Raw genomic sequence first — 26,719 nt, 5'->3', positions numbered from 1 at the left:
GGGTATACATGTACACGCTACATGCACATACATCCCTGGGACTAATGTCCCTCTCCTTGTCTTTCTGTGTATAGATAATGACAGACCCCCTCCGTGTGCAGAGCTCCCATGTAACCCTAATGAGGATTGTATGATGCAGTATAGAGAGGATGGGGGTGTACGAGCATGACAGATGTAGTGAGATCTGTACATAGAAATAAATGTGTAACATGTACAGGGAAGGGATGCTGAGAGGGGAGGGGACCAAAGATGGAGTGAGACTGAAATGTTTGTACAGAAAGAGGAGGAGAGGTAGATGAAGCAGGCAAAAGATGGAGAGAGCGAGAGAGAGGAGGGAGCGGGTGAAGGAGAGGAGAGGGTGGAGATAGGGAGATGGAGGGACACAGAAAGGATGATAGCAGAGACCACTGCACACAATGGTGGAGGTGAAGCATCAATAAGATACTGAGCCAGAGAGCCTGCTCTGAGGCCAGGGAATGGCAGACAGGAGAAGAGACAGCTGAGATGAAAGAGAGAGTGCTAGGGTGAAGAGATTTACATCTGACTAAGGGTTAAAAGGAGTGAGGGGGAGGGAAGAAGGGAGGGAGAGAGGAGAGAGAGAGAGCAAGGGAGGGAGAGACAGAGGAGGGGCAGGGAGCTGGAGACCGAAACAGCCCCACAATCTCTCATTTATTTTCTTTGTTATTTCTTTACGTGGGATACAAAATTACAAGAAGAAGAGCAGTGCCAGAGAACAGCTCGAATCCTGAGGAGAAAAGAGACAGAAGAGAAAAGAGAGACCTCCACCGAACGCTCACCAGTCTATTAGAGAAGGAATGCGAGAGCGGAGGAGAGGAGAAGAGACAGGCAGGTAGTGAGAGACAGACAAGGATAACAGACTCACGGAGACATCAGCGAGACAAGCACAAGAGGGACAGACAGGTATATAGCATCTCTACAAGATGGAGAGGACCAGCGGAGACCTCAGATAGCCACCGAGATAGACGTAAAGAGCGGACAGGACCAGTAATGAGATGATTGAGGGCTGCTCACAATATTAGGAGTAGTGAGGACATACAAGGGGTTCGGCTCCTTCTCTCCTGTGCTGCTTTTCTGCTTCATTTTCCTCACACACTGGTGGTAATCATGTTTAATATGATGGATGTCAAGATTGCCGCTCTCAGACAATCGGATACAAGTGTCCACTGAGTGACTACCTAGCAGGTGCAGCAATAGGAAAAAAAGACAATTACCTAGCACCCTGGAGAGCGACTGGGCCACCCGGGGATAGGTGGCTGTTGGACAATTGACAGTGACTGGTTACTACACAGGTTAAGAGAGCACTAGCCCACTGGAGAGAACTAGACAAGAGGGCTAATACCTACTGACAGGTGGGGGGTGCACAAATCTCATGTGGTAATAGTTTGTATTCGATGACCCCCCCACCATCCCTTTTCTTCCAAATACCAGAAACCCTGCAATGGCTCCTCTACGAGAAAGTCTCTGAAAACGGTCAGGCCAGAGGGATACAATTTGGGCTAGCGTGTAGGAAGACAGTCTTCCATCCTGCGGCTAGCAGGAATTTACAATGAATAACAGCTCGGAGAAGCATCATCAATCCTGAAAAGCCAGCAGTGGCCAGTAGTACGGAAAGCATAAGGAAGAGGAATCCTACTGACCTATGGCAAGGCCCACCAAATGCAAACATTGCAAATCCAAACGGAGTGTTTACCACGGCAGCTAATACACGTCCAAGAAGCTAAGAGAGGAGGGACACGGACCAGTGTTTTGGTGAGAAATGTACCGGAACATCTGGAATTGGCTAGATTATCGCCAAATCTTGTGTGTTTGAAGCTATTATTTTTTCTGGACTCTTGGTACAGTGCCACACAGATCCCTCCACCAACAAACCAGCAGCAGCCATACTGGACAGGTGGCCATATTCCTTTACTACAAGAGGCTGGCTTACTCACAGCCCTCCATAGACGTGGACCAGCGTCCTGTTGACAGAAGGCCAGTATTCTCTTTCCATCCTTGGACAGTGGCAATAAGGCGCAGGAGGAGGGGCCTACCTCTCAGGCTCCACCCCTGTGGGATCATGTCCATGGCAGGTGGTCTTCTTGGGGAAAATCGGTGACCAGGCTTTACCCCAATCTTCCAAAAACCTAAACATTTGGGGGGAAAAAAGACAACATTATAAGGTGAGGAACCTAGGTATTTCCATATCTGCATAGGCATGCAGTATATACAGTTGTGTGACATATGCAATCCTATACATATATGTGTGAGTCTACACAATGTACAGACACATACATGTCTGACTACATTGTCACACTGTTTAGTATGCACAGCAGTATTGCTGTTTCTGCAGGGGTCAGGGGGATTTTTTAATATTGTGTAAGTCTGCAAAATAAAGGAATAGTGATGTATCTGTACATTATACAGTATATACATATGTTCATAATATCACATATATATATGGATACATTATACATGGTGGGTATATGCCTGTTAATGCTCTAACATATATCTATGTTATATCTACAAATGTTGTAATCTATCCAATAGCTATAGGTCCTTGTTCTATCTATCTATCTATCTATCTATCTATCTATCTATCTATCTATCTATCTATCTATCTATCCATCTATCTACCTGTCTATCTATCCATCATCTCTCCATCTCACGTCTATCTCCGTGTCTTGTACTGCTCTGTAGACAGCCTGTGCAGGCCATCTGGCCTCTATATGTGGATGTCAGTCTGTTTCATTGCAAGGCGACCTGTATTATTTCCATGCAGGGATTCACTCTGTACTGAGCGGTCAATAAGAAATTTATGAAAAGGTGGTCCTATCTTGAAAGGGTGTCTCGTGCTGGTGGAGGCAGTCTGCTTCATGGCATAATACTCTTATTTGCTTTCCCCGGCATAATGCAAAGCATGTCCAATCTCATTTATTGACTCTCCATCCATTGGAAAGCAATCTCATTATTTGCTCGTATTATGATCTGCACAGTCCCGATGCAGCTTTCTTTTTCGGACAGGAATGAGTATCTTATCTGTTTTCTTTAGGTTTTATTTTATTTTGGGATCTTGTACAGGATTTTCTCAACCTGGAAAGTAGCCTATTGCTTCAACAAGCCGTTAGTTATTGGTCAATAAAGAACTAAAACTAAGACCAATGATGTGCAGCTTCTTATCTATGTTTTATAGTAAGCTCTCCAGTTATGGTGCCAGCAGATGAACCTTCATTGGTAGAAGGTCCATGGTTGAATCATACTTTGGCCATCAATTGGGTCCAAGCCTGAAAATTAGCAGCCTTATGAATTATTGACAAATCTTCCTCTACTTGGACGGTGATGACAGGAGATGTGATCTGGATACTAGTGGTAGATAACCCATTTCAGGTGCTGTCAGCAGAAGACAACACATAGGGAAGGAGTCTTATTACAAGCAATGTTCCTTCTCACAAAATGCCATAATTGGAGGAAGAAATTGCCTCGTCCAAGAAAATGTGACTTTTTTATTTGACAAACATCTGAAACCTGTAAGGAGCAGCCACTGGAAGAGCATTACTATTGTTGTATTGTAATTGTACTTTTCCGTCATTGGCAGGTAATGTCACTCATTAAAGTCAGTGTCACTTACCAGTAGTAACCCGAGTCAATTACTCACTGAGAAAGTATCCAAGGGAAAAAATGTAGTGTCACTCATTATAAGATAATGCCACTCTGTAGATGTTTGGATGACACAGAGGATGGTTAACTTGACTATTGTGAAATATAGAGGAGCTTCCATGTAAAATTGCTCATTGGAATGTGAAGTCTTCCTGTAGAACCAGACAATAGATAATGGCATTGCCATGGGTACTCATTCGAAGGGTGTGAATTACAATGAGTTGGCCAAGGAGGAATAGCATGAGAAACGTGTAGTAGTAGCCTCTACCAACCATGCCGCCATGCCACTTATAGTCTTCTCAGACAGAGGGTCTTGGATGACTCTAACACCTCTGTACCCATTATAGCTATATTGTTGGATATGCGTGCTACGTCTTCGACATACATTGCATTTATCTTAGTCCAAACGTCCATTGACATTTTCATGAGAATAGGTTATTGACTTGGACAATAATGACTAAACATATACAATAATAATAGGGAGGTAGTTTTAACTCGTTAAGTAGTCATGGGTAAACAATGAGGTCCCCAAAGATATGATGTCCCCTGGTGGGGTTGGTTCAGGTCCCCTTGCCATCCTTATGACCTAAAAATCCTTGCAAGTTCTTCTTAAACAGAAGAACTTGTAACCCATGGACTGCCCAAACACTACCCAAGGATTGGACATTCCCATTTCATCCTACAGCAGCTGCCTTGTCTGCCTTTGCCATCCTACACCCTAGACTAATAACCATAGAACGACTTTCCTCCAATTTATGAACCCTCTCAGCCAATGAGCACAATGACTAAAGGATAGTATACTGGGAAATGTTATTGGAAATGACTTGTGCATTGGCTGCTTAGCTTGCCCTGAAATATATCTAGCGTATACATATTACTGTCCGTTTATGCAAAGGCAATCCCTTTAAGGTAGAATACAGTGGCTAAACGGAATGTAGATTCATTTATGGGAAGGTAGAATAACTCCCTGGAATGTTGACCCATTCGATGAAAGCTAAAATCATTTGTCAGAATGACCGATAAACACTAAATTCATTCAGTTCAAAGTCGTGTCAGTGGATGGTACAGTCTTCTAGAAGAATCGAATTACTGACTGGAATGCCGTCTTCTATAATCACCGGAATATGGATGTATAGTAGACCTGTACAATATATAGGAATATATACTTATTTAGCTGGAATGTGAAATATGATGAATTGGATGGTGGAACCTCTTCCTCGGCAGAGTGTGGACTTCAGACTGAGGGAGCTCAATGGGCTGTCAGGTTTTGCACTAGGTGCCCTGATTGGAAGGGAGATTTGTTTGAGACTGAAGGCCTATTCACGGGATGTAGAACCTGGGTATAGGGAAATCACTCACTGGAATGCAGAATCGATCAGATACGGTATTGCGGAATCACTCACTGCAAGCAAAAGTCATACTGTATGGTTGAATCATTGCCTTGAATCTGTAATCAGTAACCGAGCGGTTTCCTCGCATGCTCGAAAATATTGTGAATTTCTAATGTGAAGAGACCATTACTCTATGTCAGGCAGAACCATTTATTAAAGGACGGGGTCAGGTTTTTTTTCTCTCCCCGCGCTGCCAGGTAGAATCAATTATTTTAATCCTTTAGCGGATAAATTAATTATTCGTTCCCTGTAATTCATATGACTGAAAGATGAACATGGTGCATGTGTGATCTTCTCTTCATCTACAGTGACTGTAATTTTATAATAATGTCACTGTCTGTCACTTGCTGGGGATTCATGACTAGCATGACCAGATGAGTGGACAGGTCACTGCCTCCTACAAGGTCAGCACACTAACCTACTGCTGCTGTGATCATTCCCATGATGTGATGGATAAGAGTGTTTCATCCCTTATCAACTCTTATTACAGTATTAGTCACATGTAGTCTTTTTTCCACTATGGAATAGTTTTTTATTACCATTTGCATATTACTATTGTTGCTCTGGAATGTCTTATTTTATTTGTATATGTCCATGTCCGGAAATTTGTATGTTTTTTTTTCCCCAGGCTTTGAGCTTGTTTAAATAATCTTAGAGGGTGATATATTTGGCATTTGCGTTTGATGATTTTAGTGACTTTTTAAAGAGAGTCTTGCGAAAGTCTAGCTACCCATACCATTCTATTGCTTACATCTGATCAAAACTAGAGGGTCTTTTAGCAAAAAATGGTGACTTTGTACAGCGACTGTGCAAAGATTTACGACATTTTCATACGTCCACATGTGGACTTTTATATTAGGTGCAATACTGGAAAAAGAGGTTACGGCAGGGTGAGTAAAAAAGTAGTATTTTTTTTTTTTTGCGCAAATATTCAAGTGCCAAAAAATTCACAAAAATAAAAAATAAATTGCTAACATAAATGATTCCCCCCATGATTTGTATATTTCTGTGCAATATGATGTTTCTAAAGAAATAATGGGGGTCACCCCCCCCCTTCCCTGAGCTCTTTTTGTGCCTTAATTGAGCCCTTTTGGTTTTGCATCTTATTTCTCTTTGCCGTCTCAGCTCAGCAAGATTTTTTTTTAGACTTATTAGTATTTATTAGTATTTCGTGCAAATAAATGTTAACTCAATTTTAACTGTATTGCGCAGGAGAAATAAAAATACAAACCAGGATTACGGCTAACTCCGGCAAACTGGTTCAAAAAGGCTCCAAAAATTGAGCCAATACCCCAATGCACCCAAAATCGTCACTAAAATACAACCAAAAAACGCATATCAGACTAAGATACATTTTTCCTTAAAGATTTCTTATAATTAATATCATTTATTCTTAGAAACTTTAGAGATGGGTGAATCTGTTCATAAATTCTGTAAAAATCTGCCAATTTTTCGGGCACGGAATTGAATACAAATATTTTCTGATTTGCTTTAATACATTATAATAACTGTAGCCTAATGGATATATTAAAATGTCAGTTGATTTAAATCAACTCTTGATGGTTCCGTTATTGTGTATTTGCACCGCATTAGTTAGGCCTCAGTTGTTATTGTTTAAGCGAAAACTGAATAGTAAAAAAATGAATGAAACGAGAAACCTTGGACTAATGAGGGTCCTATGAGGGTCCTATAATGGGGGTCCTATACCAACTCCCAGGACAATTACTGCAACATCGGCTCAGAACAAAGTTTGGAATCTTACAAAAAATTCAGTGAAGCAAATATTTAATAATTCACTCATCTCTAACAAACAAATTCAGCAGCACTTTAGTAATTACAGAGTATATGTATAGATAATAATCGTCAGAACAAACAGTACGGTAGGCGTGAGGGTCTACTTGTAAAACCTCGCTGTATACTTGAGGACATAGGTGAACCATAGAAGGTAAAAGTCCAGACATCTTTACAGAACAAGGTAATTATAATACGGCACTTGAGCTTTTAAAGCTGAATGAGATGGCGTTGAATATCTGTGAATGTACAGACACAAAAGTGATGTTGAGTGCATGGAATTTGGAGGTTAGGATTGAAAGAAACTAATCAGGTTGTAAGACAATGTAGAAGAGAGGAGGTATAGTAAGGGGGCATATATGTGGAAGGCTTATATACAGAATTTATGTTTTAAGAGACTGTTTATAGCTATGGATATTTTTTATTAGTCTGATTTTCCAGTTCCAGAGAACTGGTGCAGCAGAAACAGGAGTCTTGGGAAACAGGAGATTTAGATTATAGATGATGTTAATCCTAGCTCATTGAGAGGATGGGAAGGTTGGCAGTCAGAGATAAGAGAGGAGATATGGAGAGTTGTAAAACTACTCGGGTCAGGTGCTTTGACTACTCGGGGGACTACTGTGACTACTGGAGATAGACGCTTTGAATACTTGGGGGGATCACTGTGACTACTGGGTGCAGACACTATGACTACTTAGGGGACCATTACGACTACTAGCAGAATTACAGTTATGAAGTAGCAACTAAAATAATTTTATGGTTGGGAGTCACCGCAACATTAGGAAGGTTCAGAACCATTTGGATCCCCTATTGTCAGAGGTTGCCAGAGATGTCACAGAGAAGTCAGAAGCGTTTTTCACTGCTTATTTAGTATCTTCTCTCAATTCTCACTGTTACCTCTACGTAAATGCTGCTGTTGGGTCTAACCAGGCCTAGCATAGCCCTGCCAGTGTCAGTTGTCACTGCAGTGGTGCAGATCTTCCCAGTTACTATGGTTGCACAACAGATTAAGAATAGTGAAAAAAATCTCAGATAAAAAAAATCTCAGATCCATTAGATGCGGAGTGGATTGGTCATTTTCAGTATTGAATGATGGGACCTGTGAATGGGTTGGTGAGGTTACTGCTAATATAAATCAGACATCCTGAGCCACTGTGCCATTGAACTGGGGCTTCTCCAGAGGGTGTCATCTAAGTGTTTACCTCATTATTATTATTATTATTGTTATTATTGTTGGACGTCAGGTTGCTGTCGCAGCAGTAGTCTTGGTTTAGTGGCAGCTGATCAGGATGGATCAAGAGACACTAGTGCATGACAGTAAAAGGGGATGTGTTTGGTGGATAAGCCATCATGACATCATGTTCTACTGTAACAGTACTAAGGTTAGACAGGCAGAGGGTTTTATATATACATAAAGCTGGGGTCAATGAACATGGTAAAGGTTCAGGTACAGGTAAACATGACAAAGTTAGAAACCAGGACAACAAACAGAATTTTTGCAGAGACTGGGAACCTTTTGTCCAGACACCCTCTTGTATGGAAGTTTTCTTAAAGAATCACCACATTTTTTACAAATACAGCTAGGGAGAGGTTTCCATAGAGCCCTGTTAACTAAATGCCACCCTTAGTTTAGCTAAAAATGGTTTCCCACACACTCAATTTAATGTTATCTTACTTGGCATCATAGGGGGCATGTCCTACACAGCTGGCCCCTCCCATCAACTCCTCCCCATGCCATGTGCCTCCTTACCATTCAACACTTCATGTCATATGACCAGGGTGATGTCATCTAAGCTCCTTTAACAGGAACATTAACATCTTGCTCATGTATGTATTTGATCACATGAAATCACGGCAGCTTCCATGGACTTCTACTCATCCCCATCCTCCATGAAGGGCGGTGTGATTTCATGTGGTCATATGTTAATATGAAAATGTTATTGGGTAAAGGATCCTAGATGACATCAAGAACTAAATGATGCAACAGAGATCTCTCTCAACCCTGATAATATGTGAATAGAGCTGTATATGTCTGTAGCTGAATATTGGCAGATAGTCCCTAAGTGCTAGTTCCATACAGCAGTATGTCCTAGCAGTGAGACTTGTCAATCAAGAACAAGGATGCAGGCGATTCAAGTAAAATTTTATATGCAAGACTCCATTAATATCTTTGGACTCATCTGAGGTGAGTTGCATATAACTGATTTTTGTAACATTGCAGCCATGGAGAGGAACCATTTAGGGTTAAGAGAGATGCTTTTTCATCATAGTTTGTATGAAGAATTTATTTGGGTGGGTTAGGTTCCCTTTAACAACACTAACATTTCGGAGAAACAGGCAATATATACACTTAGATAAGAAACAACATTAGAGCCAAGAGTCGCAGTGATGTAATAAAAATCTAACATCTAGTATGAAGGAGCAACTAGGGGTAGCGTAAACAATTGTACAAACAGGTATGAATGAAATATAACATAATCATTGGAAGAAATGGAACATTCCTCTAAGTAGTCAGAAGATCCAGTGCATTGACCTGTACTCGGTGTAGTAAGTGCGCGGCACTCTTTGATGACTGGAGTATGAGTCAGAGGATGGGATTGTTACACCTCATCACAATGTAGTATCACCCTTTAGTAGATAACGTTAATTCCTGTCATTGGGAGACATTGTCACATTTTGGAAGGTGTTGTCACTTACTGAAAACCAGTTTTTCTCACATTTTATTTGGTCCCCATTATAATATGAAGCGAGCGGATGAGTTTCACCAGTTGCCATGTTTGTCACTAACATTGCAGGGTAACAATGTCATATCGTTCCGCAGTTTAGTAGATGTAATTCTAATGGGGCCCATAGGGTATTAAAGTGGTTGTCCCTGAAAGTGACAGAAACCTATCCACAACTAATCCCTGTGATCACTGTAGAAGAGCATGGAGTGCTTGGCATGTACCCCAATAATTGATGCAAATTTCCGCATAATTCTGACTGATTTTCATTCCGCTCCATAGAACCTTACCAGCCCTAGATACCGAATATGACACTTGCTGAATATTTTGTCACTTCACAAATAAATAAGATGAAAACCGTATAATTCACTCAATCCAAACCACTCATTGGAAACAAGTGTTAATGTGAAAGCTGTCTCGGCGGAGGACTTAGATAGAAATCAAAAGCATGGGTAGATATTAGATTAGAAGATACATAGATAGATGAGAGATACATATGATTAGAAATCTCAAGCACAGTGTGAACTAAACCCAATCCGATGGGTGGGTGCAAAGCCTCGATGGATTAGGCAGGAGTCCCACTAGATAAAAATCCCCCAAATCCCCAAAGCTTCAATCCATGGATATATAGTGTATGTATAGTGTATATGTTCTCCTCTGCCAGCGATGGAAACAACATCTGTGTAATAATGTGAGCATGATCCTTGTGTGGCTATAACCAGAGCACAATGAATGGTTAATTTGGCAATCAGGGTAATGAGGCCTCATAATCTGCGCCATTCTTCTCTCTGCTGTGTGTGTATCATTGTGTGTGTGGCACAGCGCTGGATGTGTGTACTATTGTGCTCTTTGCGTTGGTTTTTGGCTACGTTCTTCAAGTTGGTATTGTCAGTAATGCGGCTATTATTATCTCGATAAGCCTGTATATTTCTAGCAGATTGCTGCTAAATTTAGAAATGGAATTTTCTTTAATAAATCCTGTGTGAGAATGATAACATATCCAATATTGGATGTATTTTATGGATAGTTAGATGGATGTTAGACAAATATATAAATAGATAAAATAGATAGAGAGATATAGATAGATCGATAGATAGATAGAGATATAGAGATAGATATAGAAGTAGATAGATAGATAGATAGATAGATAGATAGATAGAAAGATACATAGATATAGGGGTCATTTATCTTATTTCCCCCCCCCTTCTCTGTGCCCATTTTGTGCCTGTAGCGAGTCTATCGTTTGCACCTAATTAGTCTTTGACATTTTGGCTCTTCGTCATATGCAGGTTTTTTATTTTTTTTTTATTAGGCGCAATTTGTAGTGCAAATAATACCATTGCCTTTCCTAAGAATGATCATGCACCCATATGGGTGCAATAGTATAAAAAATTGGGTGCAAACATCTGTAAAGAGGCGCAATGTAATGACACATAGGGCCACATTTATCACTTTTGTGCGCCTAAGTGTAGTAGTTGCGCCTAAATTCTGGCGCACTGTTTTGCCAGTATTATCACCATCTGTGATAAGTTAATTTCCTGCCTCTTATTAATCACTTTACTTTAAAACAGTTTAGGCGCAATGTTAGATTCGGGCACTTACATGTCATCCTGCTACAAGCTCCTCTCTGCTTCTCCCACAGCCCAGAATGAAGATAACACTCACAGCAGCACCCAGGTGTGTGACACCCTGCACCCAGTGACCTCCTCAGCAGGGGCTTCTCCTGGAGGGGATCCCCCAGTGCTGGTCTCCTGCTGCACCCCTGTATTTCTGCACAGTATTCCACTCAGATACACTGCTGTATGAGGGGGATACTGTGCAGAATTACATGGGGACACTTATCTGTACTATGTGCAACATTCTACAAAGTTCTGAGCTCTTGCTCTGAGCTGAGGATTTTGCAGAATGTTTTGTAAATAGAAGGTGATGAACTATGAAAACAGCTATTAGGCAGAAAAACGGTGCAAAAGCAACAAAGAAAGGAAAAGATAAATGACCCTCATAGAGATAGATAGATATATAGGGATAGATAGGTAGATAGGTGGATGGAGGAAGGGATATAGGGATGAAGGGATATAGAGATAGATGATAGATATAGAGAAGAAATATATAGATAAATAGGTAATCAGGCAGGATGCCAGGACAAAAGGTGAAACGATAGTTTTATGCACCTTTTGCAAAAGCCGTGTTTCAGCGGTTCTTTTTCGCTTTAATACAGATTTTGTAGAACAGCTGAAACGCGGTGTTTGCAAAAGGTGCATAAAACACTTTTTTCACCTTTCTCTTCGGAGAGCTGCCTGGTTGCTGTTTTCTATTAATAGTGGACTGTGGTCAGAGTCCCAAGATAGGACTATGTGGTAGATTTATTGGTTTCTGTTGTACACGCCCTGAAATAGTCACAATTCCTGGCATAAGGCTATTTACCCCCATACACCACCACTCCAAGTGAAGCAGGTCGCACCTGGTGTCACTACAGACAGGACCTGCCATGACCGGAACCTCTTGATACATCCAGGGGGTTTACATCATACAGGGGTGCATCATGCGCCATCATTTGATAAATTACCCCTATATTCTTTAAGGGGAAATTTATAAAAATCATGATGGGCCAGCACTTCATGTTCTTCACGCGGCACCCTCTTAGTACATCCGGCAGCTGCCGCTACATCTGGAAAATTGTACAAACGTCCTGTTTGGCAAACAATTGGCATCATGTACTGGCCAATCCATGGCCCGGCACAGTCCACTACACGCCCCTCTATGACCAATTGGTTTGGAGGTGGCTTAAGGAGGCAAATAGTCACAAATTCATGGCTGTGCGCCAGGAACTGCAACTTTATCAAGGGTAGCATTTTTTAGCTGTGCTGCTATTGTATTTTTGCTTTATATGAGAGAGATAGAAAATTGATGGGATATACATATAAATATTTATATTAATTTGAGATGGCGTAATAGATATTTAATAAAATCGATAATAAATAGAAAGAAAACCTATTGTTATACAAATAAATGATATATTTATATGTATTTACTCACAATTGGTAGTGGCAGTGCTCGGTACTGCAGCTCAGGGCTACACACTTGACTGGGGCTGAGAATCAGTGATGTGTAATTCCAGTACATTCCCTATAAATAATCTGTGTGATGCAATTTCTATTAAAAGAAGAAGTTGTGAGTGGTCCCTTTTAGAAACACGTATGAGCACATGTGTGTGTTTGGCATGTTGTGGGTGCAGTGGGTGTGTGTAGCATTAGATTCCAGTACATGCGTGTTATTAGATGCACAGGGTTTCTATGCGGCGTACATTCCCATGCTACGTGTAACCATGCAGAGAGAGCTCAGCTGCCGGCCTGAGACCCGACCCTCCTCCCTCCCCTGTTTTTAAAGGGCCGGTGCCACACGCCTATTAACGAATCAGACTAATTAGCGCTGTGTTGTTACCCAGTAATTTCCCTGCCAGAGCTCACACTCCCCCGTTAATTAACACACATAACGACATAGTTGTTACAGGGGAACCGGAGTAAAGCTATCTCTAGCTGTGTCCGCGTGCCCTGCAAGTGCCAGACTTTACAATTCCCCCTTCCTCGTGTAAAGGACACCATAGTCTATTATCTACAAGGTGCCGCCATTATATGGGAATGCCGTTTTTGTGTTGTGTATCCATTCCATGAGAGAGTTGGTCGTAGATACTATATATTGTGCCACACTCTGTTACATTGATCATCTCTGAAAATACATAGATCAACCCACGCAAAGCCATCCAACACCTGATGCCATCCAACAGATTTCCACCTGTATAAAGACACAATACTGGGGGGGACTAAAAAGAACTTCAAGACTATGAATACTTGTGCTGGTGCTGTGTGCAAAGTAACAACTTGCACCCAGGTCTAAACAAAAATTGTAGGTGATCACTGGGATTTTCCAGTGGAATAAGCCCAACCTAGGTATCAATTTTCATTAAATTGATTGGTTCAGATTGTGTTTCTGGCCTCCAGATGGGTCTAAAAAGAAGGGGCTTAGTCTACACGCATACGGACGTGCCAAACTTTTTTCATAGCTGGTTTGCATCACTCAGGCATCCGTTTTTCACAGATCCGATAACTAAACTACATTAAACTATACTATTTAGCGCATCAGTCGCTCATTCCAGTGATGTAATGGCTGTGGGCACCGAACTATTAAAAAGTATTGCCATTAAAAATGATGATACATGGCCGCTTTTTACATTGTGTGCATCTACCCTTAAAATTCTCCCGTTGATACGTAGGAATGTTGGAAGGAAAACTTAGCTATCTATTGAAATAACGGAAACCCACACAAGTAGGACATATGGAATAAACTAAGTATGAACCGGCTCTTAGATGTAGGGGCCCAAAAAGAGCTACAGAATCAAATTGGGAGTAGAGTAGGAAAACTATGGAGTCGATTTATCACACCATGTACAGCAGTTTTGTGGCATGCAAGGCATGACAATAGTTGTGACAATTGTGATGGGGGAGGTTGGCACAATGTGGCAGCTCTTGATGTCACACCAGATATAATAAGAGGCAAAAGAATTATGGCCCACATTTACTAAAAACAGTGCTTACAAATTGGATGTGAGCGCCAGAATTGTGACCAAAGCGACAACAATAAAATTTCAAAAACAGGTAGCACTGCAATATCTAGAAGTACGAGAGGAAAAGGTTTCGGCTCTCATGAACGTTTCTTTCGTGAACTGTAACCTTGCACTTCAGTAAATAAAATACCACACTTTTTCACTAAAAAGTAGATAGGCGGATACATATGAGATGATTAGAAATGCACAGAATGCAGGGGGCGCCAGATTCAGGATTTGTGGTGCATGTTCTTCATGAATCTGGCGACAGAGTGCACCGCTATTTAACTTAGGGCTTACAACAAATTTCTGTCGGACTTTGCATGATAAATGTGGTGGGTGGTCGGACTGTTTGCAGAAATGCCGCAACATTGTGCAGCCGCAACACAAAACGGTCATGTGTGACACAATAGTGGCACAGACACTACTTAAATACCTGTGAAAGCAGTTTGCATCTAAAAGAATGTGCAAAGTCAGACAGAAAACTGGTGCAAGGCCCTTAGTAAATGTGGGCCTGTGACTTATGGCATTTTCTGCCACTTTTTTGGCAGGGAAGGTGGAATGGGGTGGGGACAGCTTCACCTTTATAAAACTGGTCATGTTAGGGCTGATATCAAGACCAGCTGTAATGGGACCAAGGATTATCAATAAAGCTTCATTACAGACACTTTACAGCTGATCATTGCAGTCTGGGACTATAGTAACATCCAGAGAGCTTCACCAGAGGTCACAGTGGGCAGAGGGGTCCGTCTGTAACTAGGGGTTGTCTGTAAGTTGGATGTCCTTAAGTAGGGGACAGTCTGTATCTAACAGGCACTGATTTCAATTCTTGCTTAATATCCAAATACGCCAGGGGTAGAGGGGATTATCACAAACACAGGAAATGCCAGCCCAATCATTATCCATCATCAGTTTTAGTAGTTTTTATTTCCACTTTTTAACCCTTGCACACACAAATACTGCAGCCACATCCCCCAACCTCTTAATGATGGGACTCCAGATACGCTCTTTGAACTAAAACTCCAAGACCTCATATTCCCAGTATTCCCACTCCCTTTACAAAGATATGTAATCCCATAAAACAATACCAAGACACAATATTGACAATATTACAAACATAAATAGCAAAACATACCCCCTAAAGAAAGTCTATGCCCCACCGCATTGCTCTGGCTCTAAGGGCTGACAAAAGTGTCACGGACTCTCGAAAACCTTTAATACTTAGGTCCACCCATAGGGCGTGACCAGTATATATAATTCCACCAATAGACCGACTCCCCAATCAGTGACGCTTCACTTCTCACCGGCCCTCATAGGCCCGCCCCAGGCTGCATGACAGATTCATTATCACAGGTCACCAAAGAGGGTGGGCGTCTGTTTCCCACTGAAGTGGCGACGAAGAGGAAGAGGAGCGCTGCCTTCAAATAGTCGTGGGGGACCGCGATCCCCTGGGGGAAGGTGACACCCACCTACTCTAGCCCCTAGGCTTCCTGTCCCCCCTGCATTACAGGCGTCGCCTGCTTACTATGGCTTTTCCTTTATAAAGACAATATCGAAGGACCTTCAGCCTTTACGTTGAGTAGATGATTGTCGTTCCTTGGTGTGATTGCCATTGCCGTTCCTAATTTAGACCCATAATGCACTGCAGGCCACTTTACTTGTGTATATAACAGGGAAAATGATTCTTTTCATTTTGATTTCTGAAAGTTTTATTTTTTTTTGCCTGTGACATCACCCTAATTGTAAATGACGGCTGGAAATGTATATATTATTACCATATGTGGAGCCGCAATGTACGAAACACATAATGTCACTCAAGAGAACAAGGAATCCATGTTGTTCTGTAATGGGTTCACTTCCCCAATATCTGTATATATGTAAGGTACAAGCAAATCACTTTCTCAGTAATCACTATTTATACAAATCAGAGCGTCCCTTTAAATTTCGAGGCGCTTTTCAGCGGGGACAATAAGTTGCTACATTAAATGCTGCTTGATGCTTTTGATTAGACTCTTCCACTTCACAAGGAGCAATCTGAAATAAGGGACTGATTGTGCCAAACGCGCAGTCACTTCTCCTCGCAGACTATTGACTGCACCCGAATAGAGGATTTTTCAGTAAATGAAAATACCGTCCAAGATGTCAGATTTATGTTAAAGTTATAGAAAGAGAAATAGTATGACATAGATATAAAATAATAGATACATATTAGAGATATTAAATAGATATACAATTAATAAATATTAGATGGATGGATATGACATATAGGACAGATATGTGAGAGATAGATTTGAGAGATATAGGAGGTCATTTATCTTATTTCCCCCTTCCCTGAGCTCTTTTTGCGCCTTTTGTGAGTCTATTTTTCGCACCTGATTTGTCTTTGTCAAATAAAGGGGGTTTTTTTGCGCCTTATTTTGTTGAGCAAATCATACCATTGCCTTTCCTAAGTATGGTCAGGATGGGCGTGTTATTTCACAATTATAACAGGCAGTTCCTGGGTTACGTAGGAGGGTCTGTAGGTTTGTTCTTAAGTTGAATTTGTTTGTAAGTCGGAACTGTATATTTTATAATTGTAACTAGAGACAATTTTTTTGGGTCTCTGTGACAATTGCATTTTAAAAATGTTGGTTTGTCATAAGAGCCAGGGTTAACAATAAAGCTTCATTACAGACACCGGTGATAACTGTTATAGCTGATTATTGTAGCCTAGGACTAAAGTACAGTAAATTACCAATATCCAGAGGTCCATTTGTAACTAGGGGTCGTCTGTAAGTCAGGTGTTCTTAAGTAAGGGACCGGCGCAAATCAATGTTAATTGAGGCACCAACATCTGGAAGCAGGAGAAACACAAAGACAAATAAGGCGCAAAACAGGATCACTGCTACACAGCAAAATCCTAATACCCCTAATGCGCTCAAAAAGTCTCTAGAATGCAACCAAAAAAGAGGCATCAGACTAAGATAAATGACCCCCTTAGAGTTAGAAAGATATTAGATAGATATAACATAGATAGATCCAACGCAAACATAGCACAAATTAGATGTAAGCGCCAGAATTGTGACCAGAGGGACGACGATAAAATTTCAAAAACAGGTAGCACTGCAATATCTGAAAAGTAGTACGAGAGGAAAAGGTTTCGGCTCTCATGAACGTTTCTTTCGTGAACTAAAACATCACACTTGAGTAAATAAAATACCACACTAATACCTTCACTAAAAAGTAGATAGGCGGATTAGATAATTAGAAATGCACAGAATAGATAAATATATTCTGTAGATAGATAGATGACAGACGGAGAAATAAATATATATGTATATATAGATGGAAAGATAGATAGATATAAGATAGAGTGATAGATATATAATAGATAGGTAGATTGATATGAGATAGATAGATGATAGATAGATGGATATGAGATAGATAGATAGATAGATAGATAGATATGAGATAGATAGATATGAGATAGATAGATAGATAGATAGATAGATAGATATGAGATAGATAGATAGATATGAGATAGATAGATAGATAGATAGATATGAGATAGATAGATAGATACATAGATAGATGGATATGAGATAGATAGATAGATATGAGATAGATAGATATGATATAGATAGATATGAGCTAGATAGATACATAGATAGATGGATATGAGATAGATAGATAGATAGATAGATAGATAGATAGATAGATAGATAGATAGATAGAAAAAAAAGAGAAGTCCGGAGCAGCACTACTGGTTAAGTGATAAAGTGGTGCAAAGCCATAAGTTCCGTGGCAAGCGGTCTTTTGTAGATAAGTCCAAAAAATAGGCAGCACTCCAAGGTTGTAGTCAAAAATATGAGGGTGAAGCTTTATTCCATGGCAACGTTTCGGTGGTTTAATCCACCTTTATCAAGCATGATAAAGCTTGATAAAGGTGGATTAAACCACCGAAACGTTGCCATGGAATAAAGCTTCACCCTCACATTTTTGACTACAACCTTGGAGTGCTGCCTATTTTTTGGACTTAGATAGATAGATAGATAGATAGATAGATAGATAGATAGATAGATAGATAGATAGATAAATGACAGACGGAGAAATTAATATATATGTATATATAGATGGAAAGATAGATAAATATAAGATAGAGTGATAGATATATAATAGATAGGTAGATAGATACATTATATATAGATAGATGATAGATAGATGGATATGAGATAGATAGATAGATAGATAGATAGATAGATAGATAGATAGATAGATAGATAGATAGATATAGAAGGACAGATAGATAGATAGATAGATAGATAGATATGTAGATAGATAGATATGAGATAGATAGATGGATATGAGATAGATGATAGATATGATATAGATAGATAGATATGAGATGATATATAGATAGGAGATAGATGATGATAGATAGAAGATCTGTGAATTTCTGAAAAGATACATGTATAATTCGGTTTTCTGGGATGATTGCTAGTGGTGCCCATGTATTAGTCTGCAGGGGGTGGCACACTGTCAGGGTGTAGCAGGAATGCTATAAAGGACATAGATGAAATGTGGATATAGATGTAACCCTTTGTATGCTGGGCACAGGCTTCTGGTCTTTAGTATATATTGCAGCCTTCCAGTATGAATCCCCAGGCCTCAGACATGTATTTATAGCCCTATCATTCACATGGGAGACAGAGGTGGGACCGCACACCGTGTATCACACTGCCCCAAAGATGGCGGCTCCGGTTTCCGGGTGTCCTGAACCATAGTCGGTATCCATGGAAACCAGGCAGAGCTCACACAGTTGCTATGGTTACCTTGGTCTCTGCCTTCTGACAACTGTTTCTAAAGAGCAGATACTGCAGCAGCCTCTGAGTGCATTCTGGGTCACATATACATTGTATATGTGACAGGACTGTATAGACGGAGGTTCCATGGAAATATAAAACAACCATCATTATCCATGTTACATCAGATGTTGTAGAATCACATAACATAAGAAATCTACTGATCAGCAATGATAAGCAGAATATTTATTAACTGTTAAAGCCCTCGCCCATTGTAAATGTTATATACCGAAAAGGAAGGCTCTTCTTATATTCTGACATAAGATCACTTTTTCCGAAAGTACAAATTTGCAATACTGCACCCATTTAACTCAGTTTCCCACTAAGAGGCCATGGATAACAAATATAAGAAGATGTACAGTTCTGGGGTCTGGATCTATAAGGAAGTGTCCCTGGTTTATCATGATGGATTGTGATGCTAGATCTCCTTTAATAATGAATTCTATCTTAAGGTCAATTAGGAGCACATGACTCTTTGGGGCACATTTACTTACCTGTCCCGTTGATGCCACCGCCGAGGTCCGCCGGAGTTACCATCTTCTTCTCGGTGCATGTAAGTTCTGATCTTGCGACACAATTTGTTTTTTAAATTCCGCGGTTTGTCCGAATCAGTAGGGTTGTCCGACGGCCACAATCCGATCGCGTGCACTAAAAACCCTGAGCAATTCAGTGCAAAATTCGCGGAAACCCGATGTAAATGCGTCCGACAGACCCTTAGTAAATGTGCCCCTTTGTCTGTGGTCAGGAATGACGGCAGATGAGGTAAAAGACATTTAGGAACTGGCGGCTTCACTTTACATTTCAAGAAAGTGGTGCAGAACATTTAACAGAAATATACTTGTAAATTACCTAATATCCCCCCACATTACAGAAAACATGGACCCCTTCAAATCTTCTCAACTTACAAAGTGTTTGAAAGATTTACTGATGCTCCACAGGACTTCTTTTATTATAACTGTTATGTTATAACTTACTGCAAAAATATAGAGTTATAAACATTTTGCTAATCAGTCCGGGGGGCTCCAGGGCACCTCATCCTAATCTATTCTTCTACTTCCGGTCCTGCTCTATGCACTGTGCAGGGGCTGGACTTGGCAGGACTGCTAGCAGAACACAGGAGTGAATAAATTATAGGACGAGGCACTCCAGGAACATGACCATAGCATACCTTTTATAACTCCATTTTGCCACAATTGCGGTGAGTTGTAATGAATGAAGGAACTTAGTAGTAGGAAATGTCTGCTATTTAAGAAAATTAACCAGAAAATAATTTTTAAAAAGGCTACATATAGTCACCTCCGCTCCTCTTCATCTGATATTGGCGCTGTCCGTCACTAGTCTCTACACGCCAGGATCGCCTAGAAAGCAAACTTATAATTAGCATCACAGAACGTGGCGACAAGATGTCCGGCACTCTGGGCTGCTAATTATGCATGCCCTCAAGCACAGCTGAGTATTTGTAGGCTTTTTTTTTGTTATTTTCGCTTGCTGATTTCCTTTAACAAACTGCTAGTCCCTTTCACCCACTTTGGAAGTTGAGAAGACTTTAAGGACTTCTACCACCAGGATGAAGGATTGTAAACCAAGGACACTGACATAGTGGTGGGTACCCCCTCTTTCAGGATCCATCCTTTTTTTTAGCTTTTTATGCTCTTGTTTTTGGGGAAAAACTTTAAGACTTTAAAAATTATGCAAGTGAGTCTGAGGGGCTTCCTTAACACCTATGGAGCACAAAGCCTCCAGGCTCATTTGCATGAATTTTAAAGCCTTTTTTGTAAAAACAAAAACCAAGGGCATAAGAAACTAAAAGAAGAGCAGATCCTACCAGAGGGGGCACGCAGCAGTATGTCAGTGTGCTTGGTTTACAATCTTTCATCCTGGTGGTAGTTGTCCTACAAAGGGGTGAAGAGGTTTCTGTAATGTGAGGCGCAGGATGTCAGGTAATTTACCAGTATATTTCTGTTAAATGTTCTGCACCACTTTCTTGAAATGTTAAGTGAAACCCCCAGTTCCAACAAAAGGACTTTTACCTCATCAGCTGTAATTCCTGTCCATAAAATAGACACAGAAAAAGGGGTCATGTGATCCTAATGGTCCATGACCAATTTACCTTCCAGGACCTTATGAACAGTATTCATTATTAAAGGAAATCTACCAGGGACACTTACTCATAGATCAAGGCACCGTTACTGGTAATCTTCTTACATTTCATATCCATGGCCTCTTAGTAGGAAGCCAAAGGTCTGTTAGAAGCTGAGTGCAGGATCCAATGGTACAAGAATCTATGCATGTTACCTTATTCAAAGACAGGCATACAAAGGTACTGTACAGTCCAATTGAGTTAAATGGGTGCAAATTTGCATGCATTAAACTGTTTTACAACCCTGTGCATGAGGCTTATGTAAATCTGTATGTAATATTGGGACAAGTAAACAGAGGAAGAAGCCCCGAGAAGATGCGATCTAAGCATGAGCCAGTGAATCCGGGATCCCATCCTCATTTGTTCTTATATAAGTCGTAGAGTTCAACCTCTCATTAAAAGCATTAACGGCATCATTACAGCCATTGTCCTGCACAAGTCATTAGCCACGTCTGGAGTGTCACATCTGGTCAGTGGAGCAGACACTACAGCAAAATGGTCACAGGACGGGGAGAGATCCGGGAACAAAGTAAAGCAGTACTAAACATAAATAGGTAGTGTGTCAGTCACACATATGGATGTGGAGGTCTCTAAAAAAAATAGTGTTTAAAATTTAATCATTGGAATTTTATCCAAAATGTTCTTTTGAAGGCATCGACATAAAAATAGCAATCACCCCATCGAAAAAAGTAAAATAAAATTCCCATGGAAGAATTCCTGTTTTTTGGTTATCTGTATTTTCTGGGCTGCATTTATTATTTTTGGCGCAGGGTAGCGCTAGAACCGTTCTATATTTTTCAGTGGGATGTAATTTTGTGGCGCAAGGGGTTAATGAGTTGACTCACAAAATAAATGGTTTAGAACTCCCTAGACGAGATATTAGTAAACGTAACTGCTGCAGTTGGCGATATAACACAGGCCCGTAAGATCCCATGTAAGTTATAACATCGGAAAATATGGAAGTAATAAGGATCTGAGGGGGAGAATCATCAGATTCCCATATACTATATTCTAAGAGTGATCTGTGAAAAACCTACTAGGACATATCCTACTTTGTAATGGATCGATTGCACGTTGCGTTAAAATAACAGCTGTGGACATTGATCTTTGAAAAAAATAGCATTAGTGCAGCCGTGTGTGGTCCGATAAAATATGGACTGCACATGGCTGTTTGAAACTGTTGTTAGCTGATGTGTGTATTATGGTGTTCTGCAGCAACTGAGTGTGTGCTATAACGTTCAGCAGCTGATCTGTGTATTATAAGGTTATGCAGCAGTTGAGATGTGTATTGTGTTGTACTACAGCAGCTATGGTGTGTATTATGATGTTCTTCAGTGACACAAGTATTATGAGGTTCTTCAGAAGTTAAGGTGTGTATTATGATGTTCCACAGCAGCTGAGGTATGTATTATGAATGTATGCAGCAGCTGAGGTATGTATTATGAATGTATGCAGCAGCTGAGGTGTTTATTTATGAAGTTGTAAACCAGCTAAACTTTTAACCGGCTCGGCTCTAGATTAGAGCTGAACCGCCATCGGGAAACACGGGGTGCCGGCTGTAACTAATAGCCGGCACCCCAGTGTAACACCCGCGATCGGAGTTGTCTCCGATCGCGGGTGCTTAACCCGTTAAATGCCGCGGTCAGCGCGACCGCGGCATCTAACAAGCGTCTGGGGGGTCTTTCCCCTACGATCGGCCCCCCTGAACCGTTTTCGGGGGGCGCCGATCGTTGCTATAGCAACTCTGGGGTCCGATCTGGACCCCAGAGTTACCTGCAAGAATTGCCAGTAAGATGGCGTCTGTGACGTCATCTTACTGGCACAGTGCCAGCCTATGCAAGTGTATAGGCTGACACTGATAATACTCTGCAATACATCAGTATTGCAGAATATTATCATGAACAAGCAATCAGATGATTGCTTGTTCATATCCCATGGTATAAAAGTGAAAAAGTAAAAAAAAAAGTTATTCAATAAAAAAATAAAGTCATAAATCACTAAAAATGCCCCAAACCCCCAAAACATATAAAGAGACATATAACTCAAAAAAAAGTCTAAATCATAACACAAACCCCACATATATAGTATCACCGCGTCCGTAACAACCCGTAGAATAAAAGTAAATCATTATTGAACCCCCACGATAAACGCCGTAAAAAAAAACTGTTATAAACCCTCCAAAAATTATGATTTTTACCTTTTCAATCCCACAAAAAATGCTATAAAATGTGATCAAAAAGCCATATGTACTCAGACATGATACTGGTGCAAAGTACAACATGTCCCGCAAAAAACAAGCCATCAACCAGCTCTGTAGCCAAAAAAGTAACAATGTTATGCCACTTGGAAGATGGCAATACAGAAATGATAGATTTTTCCCGACATTAGGGTTTTGTTTGACAAATTTAGTAAAACGTAAGAAAATATATTCATGTCTGGTATCCCCGTTATCGTATCGACCCATAGAATGAAGATAACATGATTATTAGTCTATACGGTGAACACCAAAAAAAAAAAAGTAAAAAATCCAGTACAGAATTGATGCTTTTCTACTCCTGCCCTCAAAAAAAGTTCCTAAATTTTCAACAATAGGTGATACCAACCCCAAAATGGTAACAATGAAAAAAGCATCTCATCCCGCAAAAAAAATGCCGTCACATGGCCCCAATAACGAAAAAGCGAAAATTTTATAGCCTTCAAAAGGGGCCAATGAGGAAACTAAAATCCTGGCAGCTGCAGCGCCCTCCTTCCCTTCTGCACCCCGCTGTGCGCCCATAAAACAAGTCACAGCCACATGTGGGGGGTCTTTGTACTCAGGAGAAATTGCAGAACAAATTTTATGGTGAGTTTTCTCTTTTTATATTTTGGAAATGTGTAAATTTTAGTGCTAAATGAACGTATAAGGGAACAATATGACCATTCTAAATTTCACCTCCATTTTGATTCAATTACTATGAAGATCTCAAGGGGTTAACAATCTTCGTAAAAGCTGTTTCTGATAGTTTGAGGGGTGCAGATTTGAAAATGGGTAGATTATATAGGGGGTTTTGATGCTAATTATGTAAAATTTCATTCAAAACTGTATTTATCCCCAAAATAGTCAATTCTGAAAATCCGGAAAAGCGCTATTCGATTTGTAAGCCGCGTGACATCAAAATAAATTATCCAGACATTTCAGAAATTATGAAAATGTAAAGTAGACAAATGGGAAATGTTATTCAGCAACTTATTTAGGTGGTAAATCTGTCTGCCTGAAAACGCGGTGATTTAGAATTTCGAAAATGGCAAATTTTTCAAAAAATGTATCATATTTTCTTTATTTTGTAAATAAACGCAAAACTTATCAGCCAAAATTTACCACTAAAATGAAGTACAACATGTGGGGAAAAAACAATCTCAGAATCGTGTTCAAAAGTTATAACCATATAAAGCGAAGCAAGTCAGAATCCAAAAAATCGGGCTGAGCCTTAAGCTACAAAATGGCTGCGTCCTTAAGGGGTTAAAGGGGTTTTCCCCTAACATTACAGGACCCACAGGATAGGGCCTAACTTGCATATTGGTGGGGGTCTCAGTGCTCAGACGGAGCGACAAGGGGACGGAGGTACGTAGGACCCCATCAGACCCCTTGTTTTTGTGATCTGTGGGGGTCTCATCACTGAGATCTCCACCGATCAGCAAGTTAGGCCCTATCTACAGGACTTATGTTTGTGGGAAAACCCCTTTAAGAGATCTCAGGGATAACAGCTACACATGGTACAAGACCCAAGGAATAAACGTGACACATGCTTCAATATCCAAGGAATAACAGCTTCACATGATATGAGATCCAACGGATAACAGCTATACAGTACCAGATCCAATGGATAACAACTGCGCATTGTTAGAGATCCAAGGGATAACAGCTACACATGGTACAAGATCAAAGGGAAAACAGCAACACATACAAAAGATCCAATGGATAACAGCGACACATAGCACGAGATCCAACGGATAAAAGCTAAATATTATTAAATGGTGAAAAGTCTCTGGCGGGCACAGCCCCAACGATACCGCCGACAGCCCAACGCGTGGCCCGACTCTCCAGGGGCAGGGGTGATCACGGCAGGACTTTCCAGCGGTGCTCAATCAATGTATATAAGAAGATATCCATACATAAACATAGAAAGAGATGACGGCACTCACCGGTTCCAAAAGCATGAAAAGCGTCCTTTATTGGTGGGGAAGCATGCAGGGGGGTAAACAGACAGGTTCCGGCAACGGGGCCGTTTCACGCACTGTGGCGCTTTCTCAAGCCGATAAAGGACGCTTTTCATGCTTTTGGAACCGGTGAGTGCCGTCATCTCTTTCTATGTTTATGTATGGATAAAAGCTAAACATTGTAAGTGATCCAAGGGATAACAGTAACACATGATATAACATCCAAGGGATAACAGTTACACATGATATAACATCCAAGGGATAACAGCTAGACATGATATAAGATGTAACGGATAACAGCTACACATGGACAGCGCCGGGATAAGACAGCTCTGTCTATTGTGTAGGGGCCGCTCAGGGTTACTGCAGACTGTGCTCCAGAGCCAGGCCCACAATAAGCCTTCACAGCACTACATAATGGACAGAGCCGTCTGCTTCGGACTGTGCCGCTCCCACATTGATCTCTTATTAATGTCCCATCCTAAGGATAGGTTATTTTTATGCATGGCCTGGGAAACCCTTTAGAGATAATGCAGCCATTCTTATTCATTTACAGAAAACACATTGTGACATCTTCACGACTTGTGTCAGGTCCACTCTGCTACATTCGTAGATAATCCTTTACAATTCCTTTGAGCCAGTAAACCTACAGTTTAAGACCCAAGAATGGTCTATGGTGTGAACTTTTATGCCTCCGATGTGGGCGGACATGTGTGCTATATGCAGCCATGGTTTACCGTCTCCTTATAAGGATATCCGCCTTCCATCCACTGTTGTAGCAGCGTAGGAGTATCTGTTTCGGGTACAGTATATTATTTTCTATGTGGTTAAGCTCAATAAATTATGCTAGCACATTATAAATAAATGATAATAATTATGCCTTGCTGCATGGAACTTGTTAGATGTACACGGAAGGTTTCCATTCTGAGAACTTTTCCTTTTGTGTACAGACGTATAGTTTAGACTCTTGTGGGGTGCTGCGGGATATTGTCCTTTGTGGTGAACACAAGACCTGAATTTTCGGGACAGGGCCCGTTGTTTTAGGTGATGTTATTATTTCTGGGATAATTCTAGCCTTCGGGGATATGTTAATGTGCTATGGACTCAACTGACTTTACATTCCACATAACAAATACATCTGGTGTATTTTTAGACATGTATATACTATGTGTAATAATTGTAATACTATGTTTTTTAGACTTTCAGACGCACAGTTGAACTAGTTGTACCCGGCTATAGCCAACATAACACAATAGAAGAAAAGAATATTGGTGGTATAGGGAAGTACAGGGGGTAATATCACTAGCTATGGTGGTCTAGGGTGGTACAACGAGTTATTAACTTTGGCGTCTTTTTTAAGGGTAAAAGATGGGTTAAAGGAC

At 40.6% G+C, this 26,719-nt stretch overlaps 1 protein-coding gene and 1 long non-coding RNA gene across 4 annotated transcripts in view; one reads left to right on the top strand and one right to left on the bottom strand.

Annotated features, from left to right (window-relative positions):
• Positions 1 to 1,907: 1,907 nt before the first annotated feature.
• On the bottom strand, positions 1,908 to 6,342 carry LOC140127918 (uncharacterized). Its single transcript, XR_011855079.1, has 2 exons — positions 6,277 to 6,342; positions 1,908 to 2,144 (listed from the first exon to the last, which is right to left on the bottom strand). It is a non-coding gene; the product is annotated as an uncharacterized lncRNA (long non-coding RNA).
• Positions 2,043 to 26,719, top strand: part of ADGRL1 (adhesion G protein-coupled receptor L1) — a 249,552-nt gene continuing 224,875 nt past the window's right edge. For all 3 annotated transcript variants that reach the window (XM_072149131.1, XM_072149129.1, XM_072149128.1), the window contains exon 1: positions 2,043 to 2,180. The gene's annotated coding sequence lies outside the window, so the exon portion shown is untranslated. The remainder of the gene's footprint in view (positions 2,181 to 26,719) is intronic.

This window comes from Engystomops pustulosus, chromosome 4 (genome assembly GCF_040894005.1).
Source record: "Engystomops pustulosus chromosome 4, aEngPut4.maternal, whole genome shotgun sequence".
Classification (NCBI taxonomy): domain Eukaryota; kingdom Metazoa; phylum Chordata; class Amphibia; order Anura; family Leptodactylidae; genus Engystomops; species Engystomops pustulosus.
Note: the sequence above shows the minus strand (reverse complement) of the source record. Positions and strands in the feature narration are given on the sequence as shown.